The sequence below is a fragment of the Hemicordylus capensis genome, chromosome 3, assembly GCF_027244095.1.
Source record: "Hemicordylus capensis ecotype Gifberg chromosome 3, rHemCap1.1.pri, whole genome shotgun sequence".
NCBI classification, from domain to species: domain Eukaryota; kingdom Metazoa; phylum Chordata; class Lepidosauria; order Squamata; family Cordylidae; genus Hemicordylus; species Hemicordylus capensis.
Window position 1 is genome coordinate 353,472,247 of NC_069659.1, and position 12,320 is coordinate 353,484,566.

The window sequence follows — 12,320 nt, forward strand, 5'->3', positions numbered from 1 at the left end:
CACAAGAAGCAAAGTAAGAGCAAATGAATACAATTCTAGCTCATAAGCTTCAGCTCAATATTCACAAGCCCTGATTCTCTGTACATAGTGCCAATCTGAATATGTGTACAGTGTCTTATATTATATTAATTTTTTTTAAAAAAAATACCTGTAGCCCCTTTGGGGGCTTCCTAAAGGCTGGGGGGGGGTTCTGCAAAGGTTCCCCCCTCCCCCAATGGCCTCTAGGGCCTTGCAGGGACCATTTGAGCATGTGCGGTGGCCATTTTTAAAAATAATCTTTTTTTTAAAATGGCTACTCAAAACAAAATGGCCACCGCGCATGCTCAAATGGCCTCTGCAAGGCCTGGCATGACCTAGGGCCTCACAGAGGCCATTTGAGCATGCACGGTGGCCACTTTGTTTTTGGCAGCCATTTGTTCTTTAATTTTTTGATTTTACAAAATGGCGCGCCCCCTTCAAGTGGCGCCCGGGGCATGTGCCCTGCCTGCCCTACCCTAGATACGCCCCTGGAGTTACACATGCATTTTTTTTAGAATTCAAAATTCCTTACATTTAGGAAATTCTCCTACAAAGGCAACCAACATTCTACACCTGGGGAAAAGCTGGATTCTGCAACCTGCACAGGTCATATGTAAGTGCTTGAATTTATTTTGCATAATATATTTGCAATATTCGGTGAAATAGTGATGCCTTTCCCAGTCTTTGTCCTTCCCTCCCACAACTAGCAGAAGAAGCAAAGTCATTTGTGAATACTTCTTCGAAATGCTTAAAATAAGTTTCATTAATTTTCACATATATATCCCACTTATCTCCAAGGCACCCAGAGTGGTATACATGGTTGAGGGCAGCTGGTCTTGTGGTAGCAAGCATGACTTGTCCCCTTAGCTAAGCAGGGTCCACCCTGGTTGCATTTGAATGGGAGACTAAAAGTGTGAGTACTGTAAGATATTCCCCTCAGGGAATGGAACCACTCTGGGAAGAGCAGAGGATTTCAAGTTCCCTCCCTGGCAGCATCTCCAAGATAGGGCTGAGAGAGATTCCTGCCTGCAATCTTGGAGAAGCCGCTGCCAGTCTCTGAAGACAATACTGAGGTAGATAGACCAATGGTATGACTCAGTATATGGCAGCTTCCTATGTTCCTATGGTTACATTCTTCTTCTCCTTCTCCTTCTCCTTCAAATTTATTTATTTAAATATTAAAGAATAGCCAACACAGAAAGAAAAGGAAAGAAAGAAAAGAAACACATGACATCTCTCGATAATCTAATACATCAACTTGGATCCCAGTTCCATATCATATCTCCTTGTAACATTTCATTCTAAGCCAATGGCTGCTGAGTAACATATCTACACAATGATACAAACATCAAAAGATATAAAACCTATAGCCTAGTTTACAAAAAATAATAATAATAATAATCCAAAACTAGGATGTGATGTTAAACCATTAACCAAATTATAATATATAAATGGTTCCCACATTGAAACAAATTTATCCTCTGATTTGTTCTTTATGTATTAAGTAATCTTAGCCATTGATGCATATTCCCAAAGTTTAAGTTGCCACTCTTCTAATGATGGAATTAAATTAACTTTTCAATATAAATCATAGAGAATTCTAGCTGCAGTAATCATATATAAAGAGAGTTCAGTATATTTTACAGGTATATAAGGTTTTGTGATATTTAACAAAAAATACATATCTGGTAACATTGGAAGGTCATTATTCAAAATTTGTTGCATCTTAGAATGAATTGTCTTCCAAAATTGCTTAGCTTTACTGCACGTCCACCACATATGGTAAAATGTTTCTGCCTGGTTCATACATTTCCAGCACTTACCATAAGATTTATGGTCTATCTTTGCAATCATCATGAGAGTAAGATACCAGCGAAAATACATTTTATACCAGTCTTCTCTTAATGTTCTATTTACTGTAAATTGAATGTTCATCTTCCATTGATACTCCAATTATTGCATATTGGGATAAGGGGACAAGTACATGTGTGGATTGCTAACTGGCTGAAAGTCAGGAAACAGAGGATAGGTATAAATGGAGAGTTTTCACAACGGAGGGAAGTGAAAAGTGGGTTCCCCCAGGAATCTGTCCTGGGACCGGTGCTTTTTAATTTATTCATAATTTGAATAATTCATAATATGAATTATTAATAAAAATAAATAAAATTTGCAGATGATACCAAACTCTTCCGGGTAGTGAAAGCCAAAACAGATTGTGAGGAGCTCCAAAAGGATCTCTCCAAACTGGGTGAGTGAGTGACAAAGTGGCAAATGAGGTTCAGTGCTGGCAAGTGTAAAGTGATGCACATTGGGATGAAAAACCCCAACTTCAAGTATATGCTGATGGGATCTGAGCTGTCGGTGACTGACCAGGAGAGGGATCTTGGGGTCGTGGTGGACAGCCAGCTCGTTGAAAAGTGTCGACTCCTAACCTTGGCCATTATCCTCCTAGCCTGTTGCTGCTTTGTAAATTGTGTCCCCCCCTTCTTCAGGTTAAACAAACACCTTGTCCCAAGGAAGCCGAAAATCTCAAAGCGTAACATATTAGCCCTGATGCACATGGAAGGAGAAACTGTGGTTTTCCAGAATGGGGATCGCGTACTGGGTAGGATGGACTTTGATTATAAGATTTATAATCTGGGCTATAGAGATCCGGAGTATGGATATGTAGATCTGATACCAGATAATGACCCAGAACATGATGTGTATGAAGTGTTGGTTCGCCCAAGAGCAGAGGGAGATTCTGGTTATAATGAACAGATCTAATGCTTCAGATTTGAACAACAGAAAGCGGGGACTGATGTATGGCCAATATATAGTGGAATATAGAAGTTAACTGCTTGACATAAGCGTCGCCATCTTGCTTGAGTTTGTATTAAGACATTGCTTATGCTGAAATAATTTTCACCCTTGTTCGTTAGGTTTCCCACATTTATCCATATTTAGAATCCATATTTAGCATGAGAACCGCAAGCGCTGCAGGGGCATGATAGAGACCAGACCGGCTTACTGCTTGCACAAGCTGATTTATGACCTAACTAGTATGTGTAAGCCCGTTGTAATAACGGGCTCTAGTGGGGGGGCGGTTCCCGCTGCCGCCTCACCCGCCTCGGGCGCACTCCTTGGGCCGACACCTCCGCCGCCGCCTCGGGCGCTCTCTCCGCCCGCCGTTTCTTGTGGCAGCGGCCGCCGCCATCGGAGTCAGTCGCCCCGCCACGGCCACCGCCTCCTTGGCCCGCACTCCTTTGGCCGAGGCCGCGGCTCCGCCGCCGCCTCGGCCGCACTCTCCGCCCGCCGCTTCTGCTCCTTCTGGTCTCCCGTGGTGGCGGCCGCCGCCATCGGGGCCAGTCGCCCACCGGCGGCCGGGTCCAACATGGCCGCCCATCTCCGCGCATGCCCAGAACGGGCGAAAAAGACACGGGCGGCACGGACGCACGCCCAAGGCTTTTATGGGTAAGGATGCCAGACCCCTTCCCAGACGAATGGGGAACTTACTTGAGTTATGACCTATGACATATAACTTTCTTTTTCTGTAACTTTCGGTAATTGTTTTCCTAAGGAGACTTTGGTGTATAAAATGTGCTGCTTTTGTATCAGTCTTTGTTCTGCTTTGAGCGCGAGCCAAGCAGCACCTTTGCTACTTAAGGGCAAATAAAACTTTGATCTTAAGTCCTCTCATCTGGGCTGATTATTGGGCTCCATCCGCCCAGCAACGAACCTCCCCTACTGGGGGCAAGGGGTACCTAATACTCCAGAGTCACGAGGAAAGGGATTGAAAACAAAACTGCTAATATGATAATGCCCAGATGTTGTTGACTACATCTCCCAGCATCCCCAGCTGCAATAGCCTTTGCTTGGGGATTCTGGGAGTTGTAGTCAACAACATCTGGAAATCCCTGTTAGCCCCAGTCTGTTCTTCCCCTCCCAGTCTGCTTTCCCTTCCCTCCCCACCTGCTGGCCTGGCTGGTGCTTTCCCTCCCCAGCAGGCGCTTTGCCAGCCTGACCACAGCGCTTTCCCTCGCCAGCAGTGGCAGCGTACCTTTGGCGATCTGGCAGCTGCTCAGGAACTCTCACGAGAGCTGCTATGCATGGGATCAGCCACGGGTATGCCTTAGAGAATGTGTGTGTGTGTGTGTGTGTGTGTGTGTGTGTGTGTGTGTGTACACACACACACACTGAGGGGGGAATTTGCTACTTCTCCATTCTGCCTGATGCAGTTAAATTACACCCAGATATTTGCATACTCCTACACCAAGCTAAATTGGTCGCATTTGGTCCATTGGACTGTGTAGTTAGGCACCGCCACCACTGAACTGCAGCATCTGCATCAAACATGTCTGAGAGCTATAATCTTGTCCCAATCTGCTCCCCCCCTCCCCGGCCGCATTCTGCGCCCTCAGCTTCTATGCAGAAAGCCTTTGTAGCTCACAGTGGCTGACATCCAGATTCAGTTACTCAGTCGTACTACTCAGGAGTTACTCTAAAGGGCTACTTAATCTCAATAGGACTACTCGGGAGTAATTCAGCCTGGGCGTCAGCAGCCAGTATCTGCAAGCACCAGAGCCAGTTATTGGTCTAACTTCACTTCCAAATTTGTGTGGTTTGGGTGTTGGCATTCATTCAGCCTCATTTGTTAGCATTCGCTATCCTGAACTCTGTTATCTGTACTGTAGGTGGGAAGAAGACATTTCAAGTGCGACTGATTCAGAGGTCCTGCACAGTTGTGGAAATATGTCAATCATCTCCATTCCTCCCTCCCTCCCTCCGCAAAGGGACTTCCACCCCCACCCCACCCCACACACACACCAGAGCCCACTGGGATAACATGAGGATGTAAGCCCAAATGAGTGAGGCCGGGGATTTCCCACCAAAAGAGTCACTGTGGCAAATGGATATGGTTGCCATCCCTGCAAAACAGGCCTGGACTCTCCAGCAAACAGCCTCAATCTCTAGGTGACTCTTGAAACCCTGGAGATTTTAATGGCTCAGGGAAAATATTGGGGGAGGGGAGGATCTCCAGAGTTGGCAACAGTGACGGCATCAGGAAAAAGCTATGGGGGGGGGCACACCGAACGGGGCAAGTGCATTTCTGGGTGGATAAACTGTGCCCCACATGTTTAGTTTTATTTATTTATTTAAAATATTTCTATAACGCCCAAAACCTGTGTCACTGGGTGGTTTACAATTTAAATAATTAAAACCATTAAATCAATTAACAATTAAAATCATTTAAAAGATTAAAAAGGTTTAAAACCCAGTATTAAAATTATTTAAAACTATAAATCTAAATAAAAGCCTAAGTGAATAAGTGTGTCTTCAGTGTCTTTTTAAAAAAAAGATTTTGTAATGCGTTTATTGTTAGTATAAGTAAAAAACAGAAAAGGTTACATCTCTGAGAGTATACATGATTACACACAGAAGCATATCCATCATAAAAAAACCCTCCTCTACATGCAAGATACAGATAGTAATTGTGTGAGTGTGTATATATATCTGTGTGTGTGTATATAATTATAGAATAAGAAATGTTAACATAGGACTCAGTCTTACCATCAGTAAGATTACAAACCCAGCAGTTAAACAAAATAGAGAGGAGAGAGCCAAACCAAACAACAACAAAGAAGAAAAAAGGCAACAACATATATATGAATATTATGATTTATTCAGGCACAGAGCAAAACTTCCACAACAAGGGTCCCATCCCATACCTACAAACTCAAAAATATTAATAATCATATTATTAATTAATATTATATCAATAAAAGCTTATGATTAGACAGGAGGGGGGGGAGAAAAATTCAAACCCAGCAGAAAATAGAACCTTCATGAATGTAACTCACTGAAATCCATAAATTCAATAAATATGGTTTCCCTGCATAAATATCATCCTTCTTTTAATTCAAAAATCTGTATAAAAATCATCAGAAGCTTTCTCAAAATTAGGTTCTAAATACACAAGTCTCTTTCTGATCTTTTCCATCCCAGTTCTTCTAATTAACACGTAACAATACTGATAAAATGATTCCAAACAAAAAACTAGATAATACCATTTATATCACTGCTAGATGGATACAATCTAAAATCTATGAGAAAACAAACAAAAATTATTTTTTAAATCCTTTCCAGATCCCTACCTACTGATACAAGAACAGTAGACAGCTTCTCCTAAAAGGAACTGGAAATTCAATAGGCCTATGATGTCAGATAAAAAGGTATGGGGAAAAAATCCTAGATTGGATTTCAGTGCTATGTTATACAGGTGAAATTCAAAAAATTAGAATATTGTGCAAAAGTTCATTAATTTCAGTAATACAAATTAAAAGGTGAAACTGATATATGAGATAGACGCATTACATGCAAAGCGAGATAAGTCAAGCCTTAATTTGTTATAATTGTGATGATCATGGCGTACAGCTCATGAGAACCCCAAATCCACAATCCCAGAAAATTAGAATATTGTGAAAAGGTTCAACAGTCTAGGCTCCAGGTGTCCCACTCCAATCAGCTAATCAATCCATAACACCTGCCAAGGGTTCCTGAGCCTTTAAATGGTCTCTCAGTCTGGTTCATTAGGAATCACAATCATGGGAAAGACTGCTGACTTGACAATTGTGCAGAAAACCATCATTGACACCCTCCATAAGGAGGGAAAGCCTCAAAAGGTAATTGCAAAAGAAGTTGGATGTTCCCAAAGTGCTGTATCAAAGCACATTAATAGAAAGTTATGTGGAAGGGGAAAGTGTGGAAGAAAAAGGTGCACAAGCAGCAGGGATGACCGCAGCCTGGAGAGGATTGTCAGGAAAAGGCCATTCAAAAGTGTTGGGGACTTTCACAAGGAGTGGACTGAGGCTGGAGTTAGTGTGCATCAAGAGCCACCACACACAGACGGATCCTGGACATGGGCTTCAAATGTCGTATTCCTCTTGTCAAGCCGCTCCTGAACAACAAACAACGTCAGAAGCGTCTTACCTGGGCTCAAGAAAAAAAGAACTGGTCTGTTGCTCAGTGGTCCAAAGTCCTCTTTTCTGATGAGAGCAACTTTTGCATCTCATTTGGAAACCAAGGACCCAGAGTCTGGAGGAAGAATGGAGAGGCACACAATGCAAGATGCTTGAAGTCCAGTGTGAAGTTTCCACAGTCTGTGTTGATTTGGGGAGCCATGTCATCTGCTGGTGTTGGTCCACTGTGCTTCATGAAGTCCAGGGTCAACGCAGCCGTCTATCAGGAGATTTTGGAGCACTTCATGCTTCCTTCTGCAGACAAGCTGTATGGAGATGCTGACTTCATTTTCCAGCAGGACTTGGCACCTGCCCACACTGCCAAAAGTACCAAAACCTGGTTCAATGACCATGGGATTACTGTGCTTGATTGGCCAGCAAACTCGCCTGACCTGAACCCCATAGAGAATCTATGGGGCATTGCCAAGAGAAGGATGAGAGACATGAGACCAAACAATGCAGAAGAGCTGAAGGCTGCTATTGAAGCATCCTGGTCTTCCATAATACCTCATCAGTGCCACAGGCTGATAGCATCCATGCCACGCCGCATTGAGGCAGTAATTGCTGCAAAAGGGGCCCATACCAAGTACTGAATACATATGCATGCTTATACTTTTCAGAGGTCCGATATTGTTCTATTTACAATCCTTGATTTATTGGTTTCATGTAATATTCTAATTTTCTGGGATTGTGGATTTGGGGTTCTCATGAGCTGTACGCCATGATCATCACAATTATAACAAATTAACGCTTGACTTATCTCGCTTTGCATGTAATGCGTCTATCTCATATATCAGTTTCACCTTTTAATTTGCATTACTGAAATTAATGAACTTTTGCACGATATTCTAATTTTTCGAGTTTCACCTGTATAAACAAGAGATGAAGGGACCGTTGGTTATTACCTAACTTGTAAAAGCTGTTCGTTCTATACAGATATCTAAAAGCCATGAGTTCTAGATAGGAACTCCAAAATTATAATATAAAAATAATAAATATTATTTTTATAATAATATGAAAATATAATTTTTATATCTCCAGTAAAGTACTTAGAGGGGTCCCTCAAAGCAGAGCAACAGTCTGCCAAAATGTAAAGCTAAACACCAAATCATGCAACAAAATCTTCACGTATATCTATTATCACTTCATATTTGGCTCTCCTCCCTGCATAACACGACACCACCAAAAAATCTATGACATTGTAATGATGCAAAGAAAACATTTCAACTCTCAACTGTAAATATCTCATTAAAACCAAAAGGTCAAAATAAGTCTGAAGTCTAGTATATAAAAGGATATATATATATATATATATATATATATATATATATATATATATGTATATAGTATATAAGAGTAGAGAAATAATTTTTGAACGTCTCCTCTAACTCCCCCAAATATCTAAATATTAGAATGATAAAGAAAAGATTGCTCATAGAGAGAGAAGATGCCAACCTCACAAAAACATAAAACTTAAATGTAATTTTTTCTTCTTAATAGCACAGAGCCATGATTGAGTTCCCAGCCCTTACACACCAATTACATGACAATTTAACATATATTCATGACTGGTATCCAAAGACTGTTCTACAAAAACAAAACAAAAAGTGAAAGATAGTTAATGAAAAGGGGCAAAATGACTAATAAAATGAAGTAACTGGCTGGGGACTCTCTCATCATTTTAAAGACCAACTAAGATTTTCTTGACCACAATCTTGTACAATACCATCAAATCCTATTTCCAATTTTACCCATGATATATTTTAAAAAATTGAGCTTTTAGTTTAAAGATTTCCCTCTTCACAAAATTTTTGATAAAAGCAGTTACATAACAGGAAGTATAAAAACAATTCTTCAATTAGCAGAAACTAATTCCATATCCAAGACAATATTGCAACAGCAGTCATGATATATATAAATGTTTACATGTAAAAATGTTTAAACATTTTTCCCTAACTTCTATTATATTTTTGGGAAAAACACCATAGGGAATACAGTGGGGAAAAGTCAAGAACAAATCCTTATAGTCTCAACCTGGTTACTTCAATACCTTTTTAATACATTTTTATCTTGAAGCAAATCTAAGGAAATCAGGGATCTCATTGTATTTGAAAAAGAAAAGGGGAAGAGAACATATTATTTGATTCCAAGGTATTTCTTATACTGCATTGAAAACAAAACAGTTGAGAGAGTCCAATAAGGGGTTAACATAAGAGGCCTGAGAAGTTTTGAGAGCATTCTTGGCCCAGAGAGAAGGTATTCTGCCGAAGACATAATAAGCCGGAACTTGCTTCATGCAAAAGCTTACGCATGGGAAAATGTGAAAAGTCTTAAGTCTCCCTTTTCATTCCAATTTATTCTTTCCAATTTCTGATGTTGAATTTCAAAGATGTACATTGTTGAATGATGATTCCAAAAGTCCAAAAGAAAAAATAGAATAAAAGAATACCCCCTCCGGGTAGAAGAAGCATCTCATAAAGATTCAGAAGTGTAAGACACAAAACAGTAAATTTAATTACCAGCCATAAGATATCTTGTCAACGCTGAGATACCAGTGCAATAAAAAAAGTCAAAGTAAAAATTACAATCTTCTAGCTGAGAACTGAGCTGATAGAAATGTAGGCTGTGGGCTCTGCAATGAAAAGGAAGAAAAGACATCCAAGTGGCCATCTCTTCGGTCAGCATTCTCTTCCACCAGCCCTCTTCTTGATGCTGTAAATCATTCCATAATTGCTTCTAGGAAGGTCAGTAAGAGGTTCAGAAAAGCAAAGTAAAAACACCAAAAATCTTGCATACGCCCAACTGTAGTCTTCTCAGAGATTAATTAGGAAAGATAAAGTGGATAGGTTGCGAGGTCATCTCTTCCTCAGCTTTGATGTTACTACCTCTTCCAATCAGCCACTTGCTTGAGCACAAAGGTTTATTCAGGGGAATATCCCCAAACTCCCCCCACTGGAAAAGAAACCAAGCCCTGCATTTTCAATCCAATCTCCATCATAATGATGAGAGATAGTTGGGTCAAATGGGAGCCGAGGCACCTGGAGAGCTAGTCCGATGCCTCTCTTCAAGACGCCATATTCACCAGAAGTCAGCTTCAGTGCCTTTTTAAATGGTGCCAGAGATAGGGAGGCTCTTCTTTCAACAGGTTGCACATTCCAAAGTCCAGGGTCAGCAGTGGAGAAGGCCTATTCCCGAGTAGCCTCCAGATGAGTTGGCGGCAGCCACAGGTGAACCTCTCCAGATGATCTTAGCAGGCGGTGGGGGTCATGATGAAGACAACGTTCTCTTAAATACCCAAGGCCTAAGCTTTTTAGGGCTTTATAGGTAATAACCAGCACCTTGTATTTTGCCCAGAAATGAATCGGTAGCCAGTGCAATTCGTTCAACACAGGAGTAATATGGTCTCTCCTAGATGACCCAGAGACCAACCTGGCTGCCGCCTTCTGAACCAACTGCAGTTTCCAACTATGTACAAAGGCAGCCCCGCATAAAACGCATTGTAGTAATCCAGCCTAGAGGTTACCAGCAGATGTACCACCGTTTTGAGGTCATTCATCTCAAGAAACAGACACAACTGGCGTATCAGCCAGAGCTGATAAAAAGCACCTCTGGCCACTGCCTCAACTTGGGACACCAGGAAGAGGTTCGGATCCAGAAGCACCCCTAGACTGCGTACCTGTTCCTTCTGGGGGAGTGTGACCCCATCCAGAACTGGCAGATCAAAATTGTCTCCCGAGTTTCGACCTCACACAATAAGTATCTCTTATCTGGATTCAGCCTCAGTTTGTTATCCCTAATCCAGTCCATTACTGCCTCTAGGCAGGCATTTAGGGAGGTTATGCCTTCTCCTGATGATGTTGACATGGAGAAATAGATTTGGGTGTCATCAGCATACTGACAACACCCTGCACCAAATCTCCTGATGATCTCTCCCAGCGGTTTCATGTAGATGTTAAACAACATCAGAGAAAATACAGAGCCCTGAGGGACACCATCGGAAAGTTCAGATTTTGAAGAACAACAGTCTCCAAGAGACACCACCTGGAATCTGCCTGTGAGGTAGGAGCGGAACCACTGCAAAGCAGTGCCTCCCACCCCCAATCCCCTCAGACATTCCAGAAGGATACTATGGTCAATAGTATCAAAAGCTGCTGAGAGATCCAAAAGAACCAACAGAGTCATACTCCCTCTGTCAATTCCCAAATGAACATCATTCATCAGGCCGACCAAGGCAGTCTCCACCCCATAGCCAGCCTGAAAACCAGTTTCAAATGGGTCTAGAAAATCAGTTTCCTCCATGGCTGCCTGGAGCTGGGAGGCCACCACCTTCTCAATCACCTTGCCCAACTATGGAAGGTTGGAGACAGGCCTGAAGTTGCTCAACTCTGAGGAATCCAGAGCAGGCTTCTTCAGAAGCCGTCTAATGATTGCCTCTTTAAGACAAGGAGGCATCCTGCCCTCCCTCAGAGAAGCATTTATAGTAACTACCAGGCCCTTTACAACAGCCTCCCTGCCAGATTGTATAAGCCATGTCGGGTAAGGATCAAGAGGGCAGGTGGCAGGCCACACCATTCCAAGCAACTTGTCCACATCCTCAGGAGTCACAAACTGATCCAGGGTCATCACATAAGAGGAGCTGCTGGACACCTTGGCATCAGACTCTGTAACTGTGGAGTTTGAATCCAAGTCAGCCCAAGTACAAGAGATTTTGTCCACAAAGACCTCATTAAAAACGTCACTGCAAGTAATTGTTGGTTCTAAGTACTGATTCAAGGGGGAAGGGGTGCACATTAGTCCCTTCACAACCCTGAACAACTCTGCTAGATGTGAACTTGCGGAGGCGATATGAGAGGGAAAGAATTGCTTCTTTGCCGCACGTATTGCCTTAGCATAGAACTTCAAATGCTCTCTATGTAATAATCGATCAGATTCAAATCGAGTCTTCCTCCACTTGTGCTCTAGTCTTCTACCTCGCCGCTTCAGCCCCTGTAGTTCTTCCGTATACCAAGAAGAAAATTTTGAAGCACGTTGGAGAGGACACGTAGGAGCAATCATGCCCACTGCCCTGGTGAGCTGGTTGTTCCAGTTCTCCACCAGAGTGTCGACAGGGTCACCTGCAGAGCCAACATTAAATTCCTCCAAGGCTTCTTGGAATCCTATTGGATCCAGTAACCTTCTCAGGTGGACCATCCTAATGGGGTCCCCGCCCTTGCAGAGGTGGGACGTGGTTGTGAGTCGAATGTTCGATTTCTGAAACAGAAATGTGGGGCAGGTAGGGGGGCAACGAATTGTCTGAGGGAGCAC